The sequence below is a fragment of the Chiloscyllium plagiosum genome, chromosome 1 (genome assembly GCF_004010195.1).
Source record: "Chiloscyllium plagiosum isolate BGI_BamShark_2017 chromosome 1, ASM401019v2, whole genome shotgun sequence".
Taxonomy (NCBI): Eukaryota; Metazoa; Chordata; class Chondrichthyes; order Orectolobiformes; family Hemiscylliidae; genus Chiloscyllium; species Chiloscyllium plagiosum.
Genome location: NC_057710.1, coordinates 94,136,838 through 94,160,380, shown reverse-complemented (window position 1 = coordinate 94,160,380; position 23,543 = coordinate 94,136,838). Strand labels below are relative to the sequence as shown.

Genomic DNA, 23,543 nt, shown 5'->3' with positions numbered 1-23,543 from the left:
AATTAGTATCCTGTTCCTGCCTTATCTCCATAACCCTGATTCCACAATCCTTGAGAGCTCTATCCAACTCTTTCTTAAATGACTCCAGAGACTGGGCCTCCACTGCCCTCTGGGGCAGAGCATTCCACACAGCCACCACTCTCTGGGTGAAGAAGTTTCTCCTCATCTCTGTCCTAAATGGTCTACCCCATATTTTTAAGCTGTGTCCTCTGGTTCAGCACTCACCCATCTTCGGATCCTTCTCCTGGACTCTGGAAGCCTCCATGACTCTCTCCTTATACTGGTAATGATGGAACCACACCAGGAGAGGACAAGGACTTTGACCCAGACCCGATCTCCGCGCTGCGATCCAGTGAGCCCTCTCTATCTTCAATCCTCTCATGCCATCCTCCAAGTCAAGGAATTACGGAAGCCAGTCCTCAACAAACTCCGCAGGCCGATCACCTTCCTTACCCTCAGGCAGACCGATGATCCGAATGTTTTTTCTCCTGCCCCTGTTCTCAAAGACATCCACTTGGTCACGCAAATTACGAACCTGGGTCTTCAGGGCTTGGATCTCAACCTTGAAAGAACTGGCATCAGCTTCCACCACTGTGAACCTATGCTCCATCTCATCCGTCCTCTTCTCCAGGTCTCCCAGCTGCTGCTTATGCTTCTGCAGCACGAGAGAGATTGGAGCCAGCTTCTCTTCAATCTGTTTCCCCAGCCTTTCGCGAGCTCGTTCACCAGGGCCTGGAAAATAATCAACTCCGAGGCTGCTGCAGGCTGAACTAATAACTTGGCCTCAGAAGCTCCTCCTCCCTTTCTCGGCATCTCTGGATGGCTGAGAATGCAGGTAAGTTCAGTTTTAGAAGTTTCTTGGGACTCCACGATCTTTCCAGAGTCCCAAGATATCGTGATGGTCTGGTTGGACGGGTTGAAGGCTCAGGTAAAAACAATGATGGCAGATGCTGGAAACCAGATTCTGGATCAATGCTGCTGGAAGAGCACAGCAGTTCAGGCAGCATCGAGGAGCTTCAGCAAAATCGACCTTTCGGGTTTTGCCCAAAAAGTCGATTTTGCTGAAGCTCCTCGATGCTGCCTGAACTGCTGTGCTCTTCCAGCAGCATTGATCCAGAATCTGGTTTCCAGCATCTGCCATCATTGTTTTTACCTGAGCCTTCAACCCGTCCAACCAGACCATCACGATATCTTGGGACTCTGGAAAGATCGTGGAGTCCCAAGAAACTTCTAAAACTGAACTTACCTGCATTCTCAGCCATCCAGAGATGCCGAGAAAGGGAGGAGGAGCTTCTGAGGCCAAGTTATTAGTTCAGCCTGCAGCAGCCTCGGAGTTGATTATTTTCCAGGCCCTGGTGAACGAGCTCGCGAAAGGCTGGGGAAACAGATTGAAGAGAAGCTGGCTCCAATCTCTCTCGTGCTGCAGAAGCATAAGCAGCAGCTGGGAGACCTGGAGAAGAGGACGGATGAGATGGAGCATAGGTTCACAGTGGTGGAAGCTGATGCCAGTTCTTTCAAGGTTGAGATCCAAGCCCTGAAGACCCAGGTTCGTAATTTGCGTGACCAAGTGGATGTCTTTGAGAACAGGGGCAGGAGAAAAAACATTCGGATCATCGGTCTGCCTGAGGGTAAGGAAGGTGATCGGCCTGCGGAGTTTGTTGAGGACTGGCTTCCGTAATTCCTTGACTTGGAGGATGGCATGAGAGGATTGAAGATAGAGAGGGCTCACTGGATCGCAGCGCGGAGATCGGGTCTGGGTCAAAGTCCTTGTCCTCTCCTGGTGTGGTTCCATCATTACCAGTATAAGGAGAGAGTCATGGAGGCTTCCAGAGTCCAGGAGAAGGATCCGAAGATGGGTGAGTGCTGAACCAGAGGACACAGCTTAAAAATATGGGGTAGACCATTTAGGACAGAGATGAGGAGAAACTTCTTCACCCAGAGAGTGGTGGCTGTGTGGAATGCTCTGCCCCAGAGGGCAGTGGAGGCCCAGTCTCTGGATTCATCTAAGAAAGAGTTGGATAGAGCTCTCAAAGATAGTGAAATCAAGGGTTATGGAGATAAGGCAGGAACAGGATACTGATTAAAGATGATCAGCCATGATCATATTGAATGGTCGTGCAGGCTGGAAGGGCAGAATGGCCAACTCCTGCACCTATTGTCTATTGTCCGCCTTTCCTGACTGCCACCCGCAGACAGCGTGCAGCCCCAATCCCTTTCTTTCCGCCTTTCTTGCTGATTTTGGCAGCGCTCCGCTCTCCTCCCCTCCGTGTCTCGTGCCTGCAGGAGACTGATGCCAGGCACAGCAGCAGCAGCAAAAATAACCTGCCGCTCCATTGCCTGGCACAAGACAAGTGCAGAGGGGTGACATGAGCAGCCACTGCTGGCGGAAAAAGCCTACTGCACCTGGTATTCCCAGGCGGTCCCCCATCCAAGTACTAACCAGGCCCGAGTCTGCTTAGCTTCCGAGATCAGACGAGATCGGGCGTTTTCAGACTAGTATGGCCGTAGGCGCTGGCCCCTGCCTTTTCTCCCTACTTCAAGGCGTGCTGGCCAGCCACATTTTCTTTCTTGCCCTTTCTCTTTATCCCCTTTGGCTTTTTTTTCTCTTTTCTCTCTGCTCTTCCTCCTCCGTGCGTGCCTGCCTCCCTCCATCCCTCCAGCTGCCTTTCAGCCAGCCCTTGCCCACCAGGCTCCTGTAGTCTCCCACATCCCCACACAGGCCAACTGCAAGCCCCCCCCCTGCTTCATAGGGCCGCAGCCTGCATTCTCTCATCCTTCCACACTCCTCCACCCCTCCATTTCGGAATGCCAGGCACTGACCAGTGGGGTACCGCACGGATCAGTACTGGGACCGCAGCTTTTTACAATCTATCTTCAGGATATACAAGATGGTATTAGCAATAACATTCGCAAATTTCATCAGCTGGGTGGCACTTGAAGCCACGTCTCAGTTATCCCCACAATATCGTATCTGCCAATTTCCAAAAGAGCCTCAAGCTCATCCATCTTATTTCTAATGCTTCGTGCATTCATGTATAGTATTTTTAATTTGTTACTGCCCTCACCCTTCCCATCAACTCCTATTTCACTCAACTTTACAGGATGATCCCTTTCTGAGTTTTCTGCCTCATTGATACAGTTGTCTTTCTTGACTTCCCTTGTTCTAACTTTCCCTCCAATTTCCTTCTTAAACATCCAGTTTGTCCCCTCCACCACGCTACTTAGTTTAAATGTACCTGTGTTGCAGTAGAATACCTGCCTGCCAGAATGCTGGTCCCTAACCTATTAAGGTGCAAACAGTTTCTCTTGTAGAATTTATACTTACCACAAAACAAAATCTACAAGCACTACCATCTTGATGGACAAGGCAATAGGTGGTGGGAACACCACCACCTCCAAATTCCCCTTCATGCCACAATCCATTATCATTTGGAACTTTATTGCTATTGTTGCTGGGTCAAAATTCTCAAATTCCATTCTTATTGGCATTGTGGGTGTCCCTGCAATCAAAGGACTTCCAGTAGTTTAAGACCAGCTCAGTGCTAGTTTCTCAGTGGCAATTAGGGATGGGTTAATGCCACACTACTCGACAAAACCCACATCAAGTAAACAAATTAAAAAAGAAACCCTGACATAGCCATATCCAGGAACCCTTTGGATTAAGACCAGTTAAACAGACTGCTGGCTACCATTCAGGTTCCATGAATCTAATGTTCCAAAAGATTCCTTGTGTTGTCTATATGTCCTGCCTCTGAGAGCCGACAACCAATCAGAGATTGGTGGGCCCCTCAGCACTGACAGTGCCACTGAAAACAGATTCACTTTGATCTGTAAGATGCAAAACACTGAGCTTAAATATAATTCATGTAAAGTAAATCTTCACAAGGCAATGAGAAGAAAGTCACATCTATATCATCATTGAGAATAAAGCATTCTTAGCCAATCAATTGTGTTTATTTTAAGTGCTGTTGTGTGAGCTATTTAAGTGACAACATTTTATAGACGTTCAAATTCGGCATTCAATGGCGAATGAGAAGCATCAGCCTTATATCACGCTCAAACTTGCCCACAGACTTCCGATAAGTGTTTGTACTATAACTTGTGGTATGACAGATCCACCTTGATACAGCAAACTCTACAAGGGAAACTGTAATCAGAACAAACAGAACAAGTATTGAAAAGTGTGGTACTGGAAAAACACAGCAGGCCAGACAGCATCGGAGGAGCAGGAGAATCGACGTTTCGGGCATAAGCCCTTCTCCAGGATTATGCCCGAAATAAAAGCTCAAGATATAGGGCACCAAATATTGGCAGGATACAGAAAGTAGCCATAAATTGATCATTTTTGCAGGTTGGAAAGCTATGATGAATGTTGTGCCACAGGGATTCAACAGTTGGGATGTCAAAAGTTTACAATTTATAAATAGGGATGCAAGTTCTGGTTGCTAAATTTGCTGATAGCACAAAGATGGGTGGAAAGATAAGTTGTAAAGAAGAAGGTTAAGAATCACACAACACCAGGTTATAGTCGAACAGGTTTAATTGGAAGCACTAGCTTTCGGAGCGCCGCTCCTTCATCAGGTAGTTGTGGAGGGCACAATTGTAAGACACAGAATTTATAGCAAAAGGTTTACAGTGTGATGTAACTGAAATTATACATTGAAAAATACTTTGATTGTTGAGTCATTCATCTGTTAGAATGACCTTGATAGTTTCACTTCTTTCATATGTAAATCACAACTTTTTAAAAAGTTACATTCTCAGGTTAACTGAAACAATTGGTGTCAGCCAGACAATATGTTGAAGGTGTTAGCCCCCTGTGTGTTCTGTCTGTGCCATAATGTTTAGACTGATTCTAATCAAAAAGTGAGTTAACAGAGTCTTACATGGATTCATGCAGTTTTTGAGCAAAGTACAATGTAACTCTGCAAGTACAAATTCACCCCACAAACGTATATGTATATGTGTGCATGTGGATTTATGGGTTGTGAGTGTCTGTGAGAGAGAGTGTATATGTGCCCCACAAACTTATATGGGTGCATGTGCATGTGGCTATGTGTGTGCGGAGGAGTATGTGTGTCTGTGAGACCGACTGTGTGAAGTGGTCTCAGTCTGTGAGAGGATGCATGTGTGAGTGTGGGAGTGTGTGTGTAGGAGTGTTTGTGAGTGTCTGTGTCAGTGTATATGCGTATCTGTGTGTATATGTGTGTATGTGAGTGTGTGTGTGTGTGTTTGTGTGTGTAGGAGTGTCTTGTGTGTTTATAGTGCAATGGTGGTCACCTATAATGTGACACGAACCCAAGGTCCCGGCTGAGGCCTCCCTATGGGTACGGAACTTAGCTATCAGCCTCTGCTCGGCCACTTTCCTCTGCTGCCTGTCCTGAAATCCGCCTTGGAGGATGGTCACCCGAAGGTCCGAAGTCGAATGTCCTGGACCACTGAAGTGTTCCCCAACTGGGGAGGGAACCCTCCTGTCTGTTGATTGTTGTGTGGTGCCCATTCATCTATTGTCGTAGCCTTTGCTCGATTTCACCAATGAACCATGCCTCAGGGCATCCTTGCCTGCAGCGTATGAGATAGACAACGTTGGCTGAGTGACATGAGTACCTGCCACGTACATGGTGGGAGGTGTCCCCATGCATAATGGTGGTGTCCATGCCCACAATTTGTACTTGCAGGTTACATTGTACTTTGTTCAAAAACTGCATGAATCCATGTAAGACTCTGTTAACTCACTTTTTAAATTAGAATCAGTCTAAACATTATGGCACAGACAGGGAATAGGGGGCTAACACCTTCAACATATTATCTGGCTGACACCAATTGTTACAGTTAACCTGAGAATGTAACTTTTAAAAAAAAGTTTTGTGATTTACAAATGAAAGAAGTGAAACCATCATAGTCATTCTAATAGATGAAAGACTCAACAAACAATCAAGGTATTTTTCAATGTATAATTTCAGTTACATCACACTGTAAACTTTTGCTATAAATTCTGTGTCTGACAATTGTGCCCTTCACAACCACCTGATGAAGGAGCGGCGCTCTGAAAGCTAGTGCTTCCAATTAAACCTGTTGGACTATAACCTGGTGTTGTGTGATTTTAAATTCTGTATACCCCAGTCCAACACCGGCATCTCCAAATCTTGTAAAGAAGACATAACGTGGCTACAAAAAGATATAGGTGGATTAATGAGTGGACAAAGATGGTACAAATGGAATATCATGTTGAAAAACATGAAGTTGTCCTTTTCAGCAGGAAGATAAGACAAGAATAATATTACTTAAATGATAAGAAATTACAGAATTCTGAGATGCAGCTGGATCTGTGTGTCATAGTGCATGAACCACAAAAAGATAGTATGCAGGTACAGCAAGTCTTTAAGAGTGCTAATATAGTTTTAACATTTATTGTGAAGGTAATTGAATGTAAAAGTCAGATTAAAGAGGTTATGCTTTAGTTATAATGGACATTGGTGATTCTACATATACAGTATTGGTCACCTTATCCAAGGAAGTATAGAAATATATTGGAAGCAGTTCAGAGAACTTTTACCAGACTAATACTTGGAAAAAGTGGGTTGTCTTTTGAAGAAAGGTTGAATTTGTATCTACTAGATTTAGAGGAGAAAAAGATGGCTTGATTGAAACATAAGATCCTGAGAGGAAATGATAGGGTAGATGTGAAGAAGAAAGTACCTTTTGTTGGGGAATATAGAATTATTGGTCACAGTTTAACGATCAGGGACCACCCATTTAAAACAATGATGAGGTAATTCTTTACTCTTGTGGAGTTGTGAGTGTATGGAATTCTCTTCTTGAGAATGAGATAGAAGCAGAAACTTTGAAGATAGTTAAGGCAGAAGTATATAGTTCTTGTTAAGCAGGGGGATGAAAAGTCATCAGAGGTAGGTAGGAATGTCAATTAGAGATTATAATTAGATCAACTGTGATCTCATAGAATGGCAGAGAAGGAGTGAGGTGATGAATGGCATATTCATGCAGCTAACTCATGTTTTTGTACAACACATCCCTTCTAACAATCTATTTTTTAATTATTCATGGGATGTGAGCTGGCTAAGCCAATTCTTTATTGCCTATCCTTGAAAACAATTTCTCCCCAAAGTATGTAGCAGACTTAATAGTATCATAATGAAGATTGAAATGGCATTGTGAGCACCATACAAATGATGAGTGATTATACAATTGAGATAGCGTAGCTTTCATAAATAATTGGAATTCATTCATGAATAGTGATTAATTCTTCTTGCTTCTTCTGTAGCATCACTGCATTGAAGTTCTGTATCTTTCCAAATGGAAGAATTAAAATTTGTCAATATTTCATGAGGTCAACTAATAACATGAACAACACCATCAATGTATTAATTCCATCATTGAGTGTTTATTTATATCCAACTCTTAAAATACATATTATAATTCCAGTAAGGACTTAGTGATCAAATCTATTGTCAGAAGACTTCTATGTAGAATGTCTTTAATCCTGGAGATTTAAAAATACTGTTTATAGTATTGAAGGTCCTTGGAACAAGGATGTTGGTTGCTCAGGGCAAGTATCTAGACATCAAGTCTTTTAACATAGGGAGACTGTGGCTTTGCAGCTGCCACAAAGTTCTGGCTGACCAGAAAACTCTCCCATTGGGTATCAGGTGGTTTTGCAACCTGTTTTGCTGCAACATGACACAGATTACTTTGTCATAAGACCAAAAGATGCAGTAGCAGAATTAGGTAATTCAGTCCATCAAGTCTGTTCTGCCACTTGCTCAAGGCTGAAAGGTTTCTCAACCACATTATCCTGCTTCCATCTCATAACTCTTGATCCCCTTACCAACCAAGTCAATGATTTGGCCTTCGCTGTCTTCTGTGGGAATGAAGAAATGCTTTTTCATCTCAGTTCCAAAGGGTTGTAACTCTGAGGTTGTTCCCTTGGGTCCCAGTCTCTCCTACTAGTAGAAACAACTTCTACATTCCCACTCCATCCAGGCCTCTCATGTATTTTGTACATTTCAATGAGATTCCATCTCAGTACAGACCCATTGTCCTCAACTGCTCCTCATTTGACAAGCCCTTCGTCCTTGAAATTGTTCTTGGAAGCCTCTCTTGGACTCCTTACAAGGCCAGCATATCCTTCCTTGAATGTGCGGTGGCTCAGTGGTGAGCTCTACTGCCTCACAGCAACAGGGACCCAGGTTTGATTCCAGCCTCGGGCAACTGTCTGTGTGGAGTTTGCACATTCTCCCCATGTCTGCGTGGGTTTCCTCCGGATGCTCCGGTTTCCTCCCACAGTCCAAAGGTGTGCAGCCCAGGTGAATTGGCTGTGCTAAATTACCCGTAGTGTGAGGTGCATTAGTCAGAGGGAAATGGGTCTGGGTGGGTTACTCTTCGGAGGGTCGGTGTGGACTGGTTGGGCTGAAGGGCCTGTTTCCACACTGTAGGGAATCTAATCTGATCTAAAAAAAAATGAAATCCTTTCGATTGGAGTTTCTGGCCTGGAGGTAGAAGCCTTATCTCTGTGACTCCTTTTTATTCAGGACATTGCAAATCAAGAATTGGCTCTTTCACATGTTTTCTTAACTTTGGATTCCATCAATTTGTAAACACTTCAATCTTTTTCACAACCTGGCCTACCAATCAATATCACTTTGTCTAATGTGATGTGGAAAAATCTGTTTTGGCAAATAGATAATATAGTAGACGTTGTGGAAAGCATAATTCAGTACAATTTCTTCCAGTTTATTTTTGTTTAGGAAGATTTATTTTGATTTTTCAAACATACAAGGCAAATTATACAGATTCTTTTTTGTTGCAGTGAAGTAGTTCTGCTTCTCGAGTCCAGAATTTCGGCATAACTTAGATAAGCTGGAGTAATACCAGGTTTAAAAAAAGCACACTACGTTTTGATAGAATCGCTTGCTGGCAATTGATGCACTCCACAGCAACCAGGTGGCTAAAGAAATGAGCAAGGAAATGTATCTAAATCTACAGTAACAAAATTACTATCATTTACAGAAATACTCCCAACTTTACCGTAGAATGGAAAAGACTCTCCTCTGAAACTTTGGAGGCCTTGGAGTCCTATTTTGAACTCTCTCTTAATGTTATTTATGAATGCTATGTGTTCAACAATAGACCTCAAGAAGAGAGCAACATATTGATTGATATATGATGGTACTTTGATGTCTTGCTGAATCTAGTGGGTTTGTTAACAGAAGGATGATCTCCTCAGAGATAGGATTGTCTTAGAAACAAAAAACTCACCCGTGTAAACATGTCTGCCAAGGGACAAGAAACTTGCTGCCAACAAAAGTTGTTAGCATGCACAGACGTTCTGAGGTGGGTTTTTTTTACCAGCTGAAGTCTATTGTTATGAGAATTGACAATGTTAAGTAGCACTTTAGGTCTTCCAGATTTTCCTAGTACAGGTCAATGAAGACAAGGAGGTGGAATTTACAGAAGGGTCAAGAGAAAAATCAGAGCAAGAATAACAGATGCAAATATTGTTAAAGATGAGAGGAAGCATGTGGGAAATCAATACTCTATCTGGAAGCAGCTGAGGCAGGGTAAAGCTAATGTGATTGGGGAGATATGCATGCTGCAGTCTGGGCAAGTCATGCCTGGGACTGTCTGTCTGGTTATGCCTGTCGAAGAAGAGGGTCCCAGAACCTAAGGGAGGAGGTGCAAGTGCAGTTGTGAAGGGAGCAACAGGATTTGTAAAAGGCCAATAAAGTGAAGCATTCCTGGGAAGGGGGTAATGCAGGAGGGTGTGCCATTCATGGTCAGGAATACCCTGGCTTCAGAATGTATGGGGAAGCAGTGGCGGGGGCAGTTCTTCTATGGTCACCTCATATTCCAGGGGCTGGGTGGAAAGGTGGGCAGGTGTGGGTGCCCATAGCTGTGCTCTGTTGGCATTGGGGTTTAAGGCGGTGGGTTGCTAAGAGAGGGATGTGAATGTCTGGGGGAGGGGGTCACCAGTACATTCATGCTGAAGCTGGAAGCGTGGAGGAACTGGGGGGTAGAGAAACTGGTGGAAGAACGTTTACTGTCAGCTTCTACTGTGCTAAATTGGGAAGAAAGTGGCTGCAATCACACGTCGAGTTGGCAGGTAAGTGACTGGACCTGTGAGGGATGGTGGCTGTAACAGACATTGATCATGGAGCAGGTATTGTTCACAGGTCCACAGAGACAACAGTGCACACTTGCATGTAGGCAGCCGACTCACTCGCAATCCAATGCACTGACCCCTCTACATTTTGTCCCTCCCTGGCACAGCCACTGGTGAACAATTCTTTGGTATCTACACCTTTGCGCACACAGAGAGTCAAGTGTTAACAATGTTGAAAGAGGAGGGACAAGGTGTCATCTGACACTTTGCCATGGATATGCATTGAACCCCCCCCCCCTCTCCCTTGCTTCCAAATGGTGCTATATGCTCTCAATGCAGATAAGGGAGCTCAGGGACAAATGTAATGGCTGCAGGAGTGTGGCAAGGATGATTAATAATAAATAGCCAATGGAGAGGGACTGTGTGTTACAAATGAAGAACTGGCCGCCCTCCATGTGGCATAAACTTGGTGCATGAAAGTGGAGGAACTGTAAACCATTTTGGCAGATCGGAGACAAATGACCAGGGTCACAGAGAAACCAATGTCATTCCAGGATCTTTGTATTACATTAATGCATTTATCAAATGGATCAGAGCAATCAAGTGAACCTAACAGATCCATTAGTCTTTCCTTGTGGTCTCTTTATATGTCTGACTTTCTTTTCTTCATCGTCTTCATAATGTTGTGTGACTAATAGATGAGGGTGTTGGAAGTAAATCACTGGGCATTCAGATCTGGGAAACTGCCAAGTGATGTGACTAAAACTCAGCTTCATTGTGCTACACTCTCTAATAGTGCCTTTTCACGTGACATTTTGAACCATGACCCTCTGTCCAGGTTGGCTTCAAGATGTTGGAGCATTCTAATGGAGAGGTAATACAACCTGCTGTGGACTCTTCCCACAATTCCACAGTTCTGACAAAAAGGTTATCATAGTAACAAGAAAGGCCATGACATTTCCACACATTGTCACTGGTGTCCCAGTTGGTTGGTCATGTATTATACAATAGCTTCATTTTCGATTTCAGAGGACAAAAGCACACATGCTGGTCTGCTTCCTGCACTCTCCACCAGCCCGATACTCTCTCACTGGGGCAGTGAGGGTCGGGAATCAGAGACAGAGCGTGGAAACTCTAATCTGGTGAGCACCTCACTGTGACAGCTGTTTGAGTTAGCTGTCGCTCGGGTACTGCTGGGGATACCTACTCCAGCCCAATCAGGAAGTGACCCTGTAGTTTCAATCATTAGGGACATAATCCAAATGTATAGCGAGGTGCAGCAGTGGCAGTAGCAGACAGGCATATGGGATGTAATGGCCCACTTGCCAGGCCACTGCCACTTCAGAACCTATCTTTTGTCTTCCACTATCTTACATCATCACCCAATGTGACTGAGACTTTGCAGATTGTGCTTGGACAGTAGGCATATTTCATCATTTTTAAATGAGATCGTCTTAGTCCCATTCTAATTTATAAGATTATGATGTAAAAATGGATGAATATCCCATTCTGTTTCATTCCTGATGGTGAAATAGTTCCATCAAAATGTCACAGTAAAGTACAAAGAATGTTTTGTATATTTCCAGGTTGTTCACTATAAATATTAAATTCTGTCACATTAAGTTATGCTTATGGGTTTTGGCTGGCAAAGTGCCATTGTAGAATGCAGTTGCAAGATAAAGGGTCAGCCTCCCTGAATGCATTTTCTTAAATGTAGTCTCCATGGAATTTAATTTACTTGAAACACATCTCAGCCTGATTGATTCCAACAGTTGTGCTTGCCAGAATATCAATGAGATTACCAGTCTGAGCCATCGTAAATGATTACTGTGTCGATAACAATTCTCCTCATGAAAGTTATCTGAAACATAGTTGGTTTCCACATTATAAATTGTGAACCTCTCACCCTAAAGCAGTAGCTTAGAAAGTTGTATCCACCATCATTATGGCTGGGATATCCTGAGTGTCAGGGAGTTGTCGGAGCAATGCAGACTGAAGCTGGGAGTCTGCTTGCATCACCCTGTCTCCCTGAGAGGAAGGGGCATCTCAACTGAGGTCAAAGTCCCTCTCCCCATCTCACCTTGCTATTTATGCTGAGCACCCATGACTGAAGATAACTCATCCAGATTCAAGAATAGATTTGGCAGTTACTGAGCATTCTCTTGGAACAGTTCTCCAAGGCAGCTGCCACCCTTACCATGGAAACAGCTCACATGCTGGAGCTACCACTGTAAAAGGAAAACAAGTGGACTCCTCCCTTTGCCGCAGGTAACCAAAGGCTTCCAGCATTCCTATCTGCTGTCCCCCTGCCCATTTCTGCTTGTTGACCATCTCAGTTGTGAATATGTACATCTTCTGCATAGGACTGAGCAGATATCAGGTCTCCAATGGTCCTTTGAATATTGGAGTCCTCAGGTGTTTCCTTCTGCATTGCTGTGGACATATGTCAGTGATATACTCCTCTGATTGTGTCCCTGATAATACTCTAGTGAGAGTACCCACTGAGGTGGCTGTCTCTGAGCTGGTGGAGGATGTGGGTGACCTCCTTGCCATTGCAGTTTTCATGGGCTCCATCTTCAAAGGTGCTGGTGCTAGGCAGCCTCAGTGGTCTCTTACATTGAGCTGCTTGTTGACTGCATAAACCAATGGAAAAGAAGAGAGAAATAATTGAAGAAAGAAAAACCATGATGGAGAGTGGCTGCACTGTGGAGAAAAGCAGACTGCCATGTTAGTCAGTGGCTTCTGCTGTGCTGATCTCTCCATTGGTGCAGGACCCGCCTTGATTCTCACCCACCAGCTGGACTGCAAGAAGTGAGGATGCAGAGAAGGGAACCTTCCCACTAATCTGGGCCCTCTTCTTTTCATTGTGCACCAGCTGGTCCAGAAATGAGAGAAAGTGATGTATTGAGTGTGATGGAGAGTATGTTCATGAGCACGTACCCAGCTCGCCTCACCTTGATAGGTGGTAAATCCTCCGAAGGAAAGCACAGTACCCGTGAAGTGTAAGAAGCCTGGCAGCATAAGGGGGGTGTGAACTGTTCAGGGCACATCATGCATGTGCTGGTCAGGTTGGCATGCTTATGTAACATGGCAGCAGAGTGGCAGAGTTAGTCTGAGTGAAGGCTTTCTGAGAGTGCAGCTGCAGGGAAAGGGTGGTGGTACTTACCCTCTTCTTGCACTGGGTGATGCTTCTTTTGTTCCTGTTTGAAGTATGGACCTCCTGAGTGACTTTTTGTTTAGATTAGAGTGGTGCTGGAAAAGCACAGCAGGTCAGGCAGCATCCGAGGAGCAGGAAAATCGACGGTTCGGGCAAAAGCCCTTCATCAGGAAGCCTCCAGGGTGGAGAGATAATGGGAGGTGTGGGGCTGGGGAGAAGGTAGCAAAGAGTACAAAAGTCCTGAGCGACTTTGACCAAGGCTGCATTGGGTGTGATGGGAGGGTGACTGTTGTCCTTCGTTGGAGAATAAGACCTTTTTACTCCAGACTGCCTGAGCCAGTAGAGTGTGCAGTGAGGAATCTGGTGGTGGTGAGTCACCTTCAAGTGCCTGGCAGACATCTTTATGGAGTGAGGACAATATTTTCTCTAAGTTGTTTTTGGTGCATAGTCCTTCAAAGGTCCAAGAGTGGCATTGAGTTTTGAAATTGGAAATCAATGCATTGGTGTAGCAATCAGCATGCACAGAACCTCAAGGGAACCTGACAGCAGCTGTGCAACCTGGAGTGAATGTTAGGGTGGGTGATGAGGTGATAATGTGGTGGGGGGAGGTGTGGAGAGATGGAAATCCACCTTCAGACTTAGATCAAGTGAAGTGGTGCCTGAGGGGGCTTTAAACATGACAGCAAAACCTTTAACCTCAGAAGGCACTGACAGGGGTGAATACTTCCAACCATCAGCCCCACATCTGATTACCTCCCCAGCAAATTCGCTTGCATGCAAAATGAGCTCAGAAGCTGATGACCGCTGCAGAAAACTTGCCACAGGCTGCGTTGGAAATGAGCCAAAGCTCACACCTCTAAAGCCCCTCCTTCCTTTGGCCATGTGTTTTTCTCCTTACTTGCCCATCTCATTCTTTCCATAGGGATTTGTGGCTGTCTCATATCAATCAGCCATTCCATTATGTCTTCCCATTCAATAATGTAATTACCAGATGATGGGTACTCAAGGTTGGCCTCTCCTTTCCCAACCTGCCCTTGAAACCTCATGTCACTAAATTTCTAATCTCTGGTTCACTGTAGATCTCTTATTCATTTATTTGGATAATTGGACATGAAGCTCCTTCTTATCAGCCCAAGAATATCTACATGAAGGCTTATGCCTGAAAGAAGCTATCTGACCGAGATAATGGCCTCCTGAAGAATAATAGACAAGTGATCATTCTGTGCCTGTTTTTATCTTTGGCAGGGACTGGAGAGTTCCTTGAACTTGGGAGAAAATCAGAGAGAGAGATATAGAAAGTAACTAATCGTTAAAAATAAGAGCTACCATTTTTATTATTTCTAGAATTCTTTAATATTCTCAGAACTAGTATTTCTTGTTTCACTGTTTTTAGAACTAACATTTCGTTACATACTGCACACAATCCTCAGGGTTGTCTTGAGAATAATAGGACAGTGAGGGACACGCTAGGCTATGAAGTTCTATATTGCGCTTGGAAGCAGTATGTACTGATTTAACATTCATCCCTGACTTTCTGCTTTACTTTTACCAAACTATTGTTTGAGTGTACAACATATTTCCGACAGTATTTTCTGTCCCTTTTTGTTCCTTTCTCCTCACCAAAATTCATTCTACATATAATTTTCAAGCTAAGATTGCTTCTTGCTACTGTTGTTTTTCCTTTCCTTAATTATCAGGTATACTCACATCAACACCTTCTTTACTACTTTGCCTCTCAGCCTGACTCATGGTCACACCCTCCTGTCGCTGACCACTGTGAGTGAAATTGCCCCAATAACTCTCTTTCTCCTTGGTGCCTCGCAAATCCACACCTCAGACTAAAGTACAGCAACACGATAAGATGCAAATGCTTTGTGTAGGTGTTTTCAGGAATGATGATGATCTCAATAAACTCCCACATTCTACAGTTACAGCACATCATTTGTACATTATTACATAGATGGCAGTGTGTTAGCAGTGAGCTGTGAGTTTGAGGCTTGAATCAATGCTAAGGGAAGATGAAGTGAAACAAATGAAGGTTAGGTATGAGTCCCAATTGTTGCAGAATGTTGGCATGTGAGTTATGAGGGTGTGATGAGTTGAAGACTGAGGTGCCTGGTAAAAATGGTAGAATGTAGCATTTGGCCAGCAGGGGGTCATCGTACACATTGGGACCAACGACATAGGAAGGGAAAAGGTTGAGATTTGGAAGGGAGATTACAGAGTTAGGCAGGAATTTAAAAAGGAGGTCCTCAAGAGTAGTAATATCTGGATTACCTTCGGTGCTACTAGCTAGTGAGGGCAGGATAGAGCAGATGAATGCATGGCTGAGGAGCTAGTGTTCTGGAGAAGGATTTACATTTATGTATCATTGGAAGCTCTTTTGGGGGAGAAGTGACTTGTATAAGAAGGATGGATTGCACCTGAATTGGAAGGGCACTAATATACTGGCAGGGAGATTTGCAAGAGTTGCTCGGGAGGATTTAAACTAGTAAGGAGGGGTTTGGGATCCATGGTTGAGAACAGAAGAGGGTCGAACAGTCAGGGCAGGCAGGGACAAAGCAGAGAACAAAGTAGGACTGATAAATTAAACTGCATTTATGTCAATGCAAGGGGCCTAACAAGGAAGGCAGATGAACCCAGGGCATGGTTTGGAACATGGGGCTGGGATATCATAGCAATTACAGAAACATGGCTCAGGGATGGGCAGGACTGGTAGCTTAATGTTCCAAGATACAAATGCCACAGGAAGGATAGAAAGGGAGACAAGAGAGGAGGGGCATTTTTGACAAGTGATAGCATTACAGCTGTGCTGATTAGATTTTAGATTAGATTACATTACAGTGTGGAAACAGGCCCTTCGGCCCAACAAGTCCACACCGACCCGCCGAAGCACAACCCACCCATACCCCTACATTTACCCCTAGCTCCCGGCAATTTAGCATGGCCAATTCACCTGACCTACACATCTTTGGACTGTGGGAGGAAACCGGAGCACCCGGAGGAAACCCACGCAGACACGGGGAGAACGTAACAAATTTGTAAGGAGATCTCAGTTATCCGTAAGAATAATAGGGATGTTCTGGTATGGAAATTTTTACTTTCCAAACATTGACTGGGACTACCATTGTGTTAATGGTTTAGATGGAGAAGAAGTTGTTAAGTGCGTACAAGAAAGTTTTCTGATTCAGTATGTGGATTTACCTGCTCGAGAAGGTGCAAAACGTGACCTACCCTTGGAAATAAGGCAGGGCAGGTGACTGAGGTGTCAGTGGGGGAGCAGTTTGGGGCCAGCGACCATAATTCTATTCGTTTTAAAATTGTGATGGAAAAGGATAGACCAGATCTAAAAGTTGAAGTTCTAAATTGGAGAAAGGCCAATTTTGACGGTATTAGGCAAGAACTTTCAAAAGCTGATTGGGGGCAGATATTCGCAGGTAAAGGGACGGGTGGAAAATGGGAAGCCTTCAGAAATGAGATAATGAGAGTCCAGAGGAAGTATGTTCTTGTCAGGGTGAAAGGGAAGGATGGTAGGTGTAGGGAATGCTGGATGACGAAAGAAATTGAGGGTTTGGTTAAGAGAAAAAGAAGGAAGCGTATGTCAGGTATAGACAGATCAAGGGAATCCTTAGAAGAATATAAAGCAAGTAGGAGTATACTAAACAGGGAAATGAGGAGGGTAAAAAGGGGACATGAGATAGCTTTGGCAAATAGAGTTAAGGAGAATCCAAAGGGTTTTTACAAATACATTAAGGACAAAAAGGTAACTAGGGGGAGAATAGGGCCCCTCAAAGTTCAGCAAGACAGCCTTTGTGTTGAGCCACAGGAGATGGGCGAGATACTAAGTGAGGTCTTTGCATCAGTGTTTACTGTGGAAAAGGATATGGAAGATATAGACTGGAGGGAAATAGATGGTTACATCTTAAAAGATGTTCATGTTACAGAAGGGAAAGTGCTGGATGTCTTGAAACACATAAAGGCAGATAAATCCCCAGGACCTGATGAGGTGTACCCTAGAACTCTGTGAGAAGCTAGAGAAGTGATTGCTGGGCCTCTTGTTGAGATATTTGTATCATCGATAGTCACAGGTGAGGTGCCAATAGACTGGAGATTGGCTAATGTGGTCTCACTGTTTAAGAAAGATGGTAAGAACAAGCTAGGGAACTATAGACCAGTGAGCTTGACATCAGTGGTTGGCAAGTTGTTGGAGGGAATCCTGAGGGACAGGATGTACATATATTTTGAAAGGCAAGGGCTGATTCGGGATAGTCAACATGGCTTTGTGCGTGGGAAATCATGTCTCACAAACTTGTTTGAGTTTTTTGAAGAAGTAACAAAGAGGATTGATGAGGGCAGAGCGGTAGTTGTGATCTATATGGACTTCAGTAAGGCGTTCGACAAGCTTCCCCATGGGAAACTGATTAGCAAGGTTAGATCTCCTGGAATCCAGGGAGAACTAGCCATTTGGATAGAGAACTGGCTCAAAGGTAGAAGACAGAGGGTGGTGGTGGAGGGTTATTTTTCAGACTGGAGGCCTGTGACCAGTGGAGTGCCAGAAGGATCGGTGCTGGGTCCACTATGGGTCCACTACTTCTTGCCATTTATATAAATGATTTGCATATGAGTATAAAAAGTATACAGTGGTAAGTAATTTTACAGATGACACCAAAATTGGAGCTGTAGTGGACAGTGAAGAAAGTTACCTCTAATTGCAATAGCATCTTGATCAGATGGGCCAATGGGCTGAGAAGTGGCACTTGGAGTTTAATTTAGATAAAACTGTGGGGCTGCATTTTGGGAAAGCAAACCTTAGCAGGATTTATACACTTAATGGTAAAGTCCTGGCGAGTGTTGCTGAACAAAGAAACCTTGGAGTACAGGTTCATGGCTCCTTGAAAGTGGAGTCACAGGTAAATGGGATAGTGAAGAAGGTGTTTGGTATGCTTTCCTTTATTGGTCAGAGTATTGAGTACAGGAGCTGGGAGGTCATGTTGCGGCTGTACAGGACATTGGTTAGAATATTGCATGCAATTCTGGTCTCTTTTTTTATCGGAAAGATGTTGTGAACATGAAAGGGTTCAGAAAATATTTACAAGGATGTTGCCAGGGTTGGAGGATTTGAGCTTTATGGAGAGGTTGAATAGGCTGGGGCTGTTTCCCCTGGAGGGTCGGAGGCTGAGGGGTCACCTTATAGAGGTTTATAAAATCATGAGGGACATGGATAGGATTTGCAACATTTAAAAGGCATCTGGATGGGTATATGAACAGGAAGGGCTTGGAGGGATATGGACCGGGTGCTGGCAGGTGGGAGTAGATTGGATTGGGATATCTTGTCGGCATGGACGGGTTGGACCGATAGGTTTGTTTCTGTGCTGTACATCTCTATGACTCTATTTGAAGATCATAGAATCCCTACAGCTACTCAGCCCATTGAGTCCACATCGCCCCTCCAAAAGCATCCCACCCATACTCACCCCTCTACCAAATCCTGTAACCCTGCATTTCCCATGGTTAATCGATCTCGCCTGCACAACCCCTGGACACTGCAGGGCAATTTAGCACTGCAAATCCAACAACCCGCTTGGACTGTGAGGAAGCACACCGATCCAAAAGAAATCCACGCAGACTTGGGGAGAATGTGAAAACTCCATGCAGGCAGTTGCCCAAGGCTGGAATCAAACCTGGATCCCTGGCGCTGTGAGGCAGCAGTGCTAATGACTGATCCACCATGCCATCCAGATTCACTGACCTTAAAAATTTGTTTGAGATCATTGAACTTCTTATGCCAAAGCTTTCAGTTTCACTTCTGTACTAGTATATCCCCCTGCCTTTTGACTAAAGTGTGGAGGACTTCCTGATACACTGCAGATACAGAATGTTTCATCTCCTTTGCATCTCCTCTACCAAGGTCCCCAATGCATCATCACAAGCCTGTCATCTCCCACGCTGTGCTATTTTTCACTGTTTTCCAGGTCAGATTCACTTCCTACATGACTGTCAGCACCTCAGGTTATCTTACTTTTAAAAAGTGCAAGCTAACTAAGTAGTGCTTGTATATTATGATTTGGAACTCTCCGCTGATGTGTGCACCAGTGAACAGCATGGTGAATGTTAACTGCTTGAAGGAACTATGTTAATTAATAAGCCACATAAAGAGGGCATTATGATTGCATTTCAAACAATGGGGTGTGGGTTAATCGCTTGTTATGATTTCTGTGCCTGTTTACATGGCTTTGTAATTCAGTACCCCTGATTTTTACGGATAGTTTTGGATGAAGAAAACCGCTTAATCCATTTGAGTTAAACCTTCCAGAACACCAATTTTGTTATTTTTCCAGTAATGTCAACCTGAGCAGGCTAAATAACCCTAGGTTTTGTCTTATTACCAATGGCAATCTAACAACCCCTCTGGGCTAAATTACAATGTCAGATTAGATTATGCATTTATATACTGATGTACAGTTTGAACCTTCAACTTTTAACCCCGAGGCAAGGGCATCGCCAATCAAGTCAAACTCGAACTTAATCACATTGTAGCTTGTTGAAAGGCAACAGAAGTTGTTTGCTCTCTGCTAATTATCAATGGTTTGAAAAAAAAGACTTAGCTAAAATGCTGATGCTTACAAGTGCTGCAGGGTTTCTGCTTGATGTTGATAAATCTGAAAATACTGCCCTTTTTGAAAACTGATTTAATATCAGTCTTATATTTCCATAGATATGCCTCTCACATTGATTAGCTTCCAAGAATGAACAACATCAAGAATTTAACCATTAACATGTCTCAGAAAAATCACTGATTTTTGAAACATTTTCTCAGAAACCTTGGCCAATACCCGTTAAATATGTAGACACCTCATTAGGAAGCTAATTGTTGGAAAATGGGATTAGAATAATTAGATTTTGACTCGATGGGCTGATGGTCCTTTTTCTGGGCATCTCTTTGACTATAATTTTCTGTAACATATCTACTTTATGCTCATGGACCAGTAATTTTAATGAAATAGTGCATTCAAACTATCTACAATAAAACCAAATTTGCCAATTTGATATGGCTCGTAAGTTTACTTGCAATTCTTAAAAAAATAAAAACATACCAAGAATCTCTATATCTGTACACTGTTGGTATAGCTTGTTTAAAAGGCTCAAAATAACCATTTCCAAAGCAAGGCTATGTTATTAAATATGGATTCCAAAGAAGCCAATGAATTGTCTAAACTGGATCAGAAAGAGAGGTTAGAAAATAATCAGGATAAGAGACCCTCGGTCCAGTCACTCTCAATCTATTTAGACCAGAAGTTGCAGAGTTCACTGTCAAGTTGACATATATGTGGGGTTCACAATGTGGGATGGATAAGTTTTACAACCTGCCTGAGAGGATGTTGCTATTTTTATATAAACATATCCCTTCTATGATCCAGCAGGAAAACTGCTGCTAAGTTTCCACTGAGTATTCAGCCGAAACAGCTATGAGCAGGAATTTACTCCTGGCCAAGTAATGAGCTTTCTGATTCTACACCTTCCTGTTTGAAGGGAGGGGTCCTGCATTATGATTTTAACATCTAACATGTTGATTTTTTTTGTATGAACTTTGTTGGTCAAACAAGGGGTTGGTATTTCTTGTACATTGTACATCAAAATATTATGTTGGAATTTGAAGCTCTCATTCTCTAGCCTAGTTACAATACCATTGAAATTCTATGTATGCCATGTCCTATTGTGCTACCAATATAAAGATTGCAACAAAATAAGATATGAACATTTTTGTGACATACAGACAGTGCTATTTTTAGTCAATAAAATGCAAATGATATTCTCTATGTACTTTTTTTATATCAATCTTTAATTTACTAATTTATTTTATCTATTTATCTTTAATGTCTCTAAAATAGGTATCTTATCGTATGGTAATTTTTAAAACTTTTGAGTTTAAAAACTCGCCAACTTTCTGTGAAATAAATAAGACTGAGGTAGATTTTGTGATGTAGTTTCAGAAACTCAAACATTGCTCTGATTTGAGAACTGAGCAAAGTTGGTGATTCAGGAGAAGTTGTTGTAGCAGGTCTAAATAACCTTCTTGCGCACTGTGCCCTTTGGGATTAAAGAGGAAAGAGGTTTGCAGTCAGAGTTATAACTCAACTTCTGTAATACAAAGGCTAAAAATATGCTGGACTTCAGCATGAATATTTTCTGGACATTCTTGCAATAAAAGACAGAAGACTGTGGACGCCATATCATTGAATATATTTAAGACAAAGATAGATTCTTGATTGTCAAAGGGATCAAAGATTACAGGGAGAAAGTGGGAGAAACTTATCAGCCATGATTGAACAATATAGCAGACTCGCTAGGCTGAATGGCCTAATTTCTGCTCCAATGTCTTATTGTCTAAAACAAATGATGAAAATACTCAGTAAATCTAATGAACAATCTTTGAATTGAAAAGTAAACTCTAGACTGCTGGGAATAAACAGATATCTCAGTCTTTATTTCAGATTTCCAGCTTTGACAGGATTTTTTTTATCTAAAGATGGTTCAAATTAGGAGAGTTTTGGGTTTCCTATCAATTCCTAGGAATTGAAAAACATATAAAATGATAGAAAAAATGCTCTGGGTAGCTTTTTCAATTCTTTCAATGGTTATTAGCATTGCTACCAAAGTCAACCTTTTGTTATTCATGTCTGGTTTCCCTTAACAAGGTGGCAGTGAGCTGTGTTCTTGAACCACTGTGGAACATCTGATGCAAGTATATGCACAGTGCTGTTAGGAAGGGAGATCCAGGATTTTGACCCAGAGACAATGCAGGAATGGTGATGTGGTCAAAAAACAAAGAAGAATACAGCTTGGGTCCTCCAAGCCTGCGCCGACACATTTTGCCCTTCCTTATTAAAACTGTTTTCAGTTACAAGATCCGAATCTCTATTCCCTTCCTATTCATGTATTCACCCAGGTGCTTCTCGAATGCTGCTGTTTTTTCTGCTTCCATCACCTCCTCTAGCAGCACATTCCGCGCACTCACTGCCCTTTGTGTGAAAAACATGCCTTGCACATCTCTTTTAAAACTTCCCCCCTCACACCTTCAACCGGTGTCCCCTACTAATTGACCTCTCCACCCTGAGAAAAGACTCATACTTTCTATTCTATTCATGCCAATCACAACCTTTTAAACTTCTCCCAGGTTGCCCCTCAACCTTCTGTGTTCCAGTGAAAATAAACCCAGTCTATCCAACCTTTCTTGGAAGTTTTTAGATTAGATTAGATTCCCTACAATGTCGAAACAGGCCCTTCAGCCCAACCAGTCCATACCGACCCTCCGAAGAGTAACCCACCCAGACCCATTTCCCTCTGACGAATGCACCTAACACTATGGGCAATTTAGCAAGGCCAATTCACCTAACCTGCACATCTTTGGACTGTAGGAGGAAACCGGAGTACCCGGAGGAACCCCACACAGACACGGGGAGAATGTGCAAACTCCACACAGACAGTCGCCCAAGGCAGGAGTTGAACCTGGGACCCTGGTGCTGTGAGGCAGAGTGCTAAACACTGAGCCACCATGCCACCTTTTCTTCATAGCTAAAATCCCTCAAACCAGGTAGCAAGGTTTTCCATACCCTTTCCAAAGCATCCACATCCTTCTGGCAGTGTGGTGACCAGAACTGTTTGTAATTTTCCAAGTGTGGCCTAACTAAAGTTCTATATAGCCGCAACATAACTTGCCTATCCTTATACTCAATGTCCCTTCCAATGAAGGCAAGCATGCCATAGGCCTTTTTGGACTACCTTATCTACCTGCCCTGCCACCTTCAGTGATCTGTGGACCTGCAAACCCAGATCCCTCTGCATATTCAATACTCCTAAGGGTTCTGCCATTCACTGTATAATTTTCACTTGTACTTGACCCTCCAAAATGCATCACCTCACATTTGTCGGGATTAAAGTCCCTCTGCCATTTTCTTCCCATGGCTCCAATTGATCTATGTCTTATGGTATCCTTTGTCAATCCTCCTCACAATCGCAACTCCTCCAATCTTTGTATTGTCTGCAAATGTACTAATTAGACTAGCTACGTTTTCCTCCAAATCATTTGTGTCGATCACAAGCAGCAGAGGTCCCAGCATGATCCCTGTAGAACACCACTAGTCACAACTCTCTATTCCGAAAGGTATCCCTCCACCGCTACCCTCTATCTCCTATGACTAAGATGTGAAGGTGCCGCTGTTGGAGTGGGGTGGACATAGTTAAAAATCACACAACACCCGGTTATAG

General features: G+C 43.3%; 1 non-coding gene across 1 annotated transcript; it reads right to left on the bottom strand.

The window, feature by feature from the left end:
* Positions 1 to 2,391: 2,391 nt before the first annotated feature.
* On the bottom strand, positions 2,392 to 2,510 carry LOC122555939. The gene has a single exon (XR_006313399.1). It is a non-coding gene; the product is annotated as a 5S ribosomal RNA (ribosomal RNA).
* Positions 2,511 to 23,543: the final 21,033 nt, after the last annotated feature.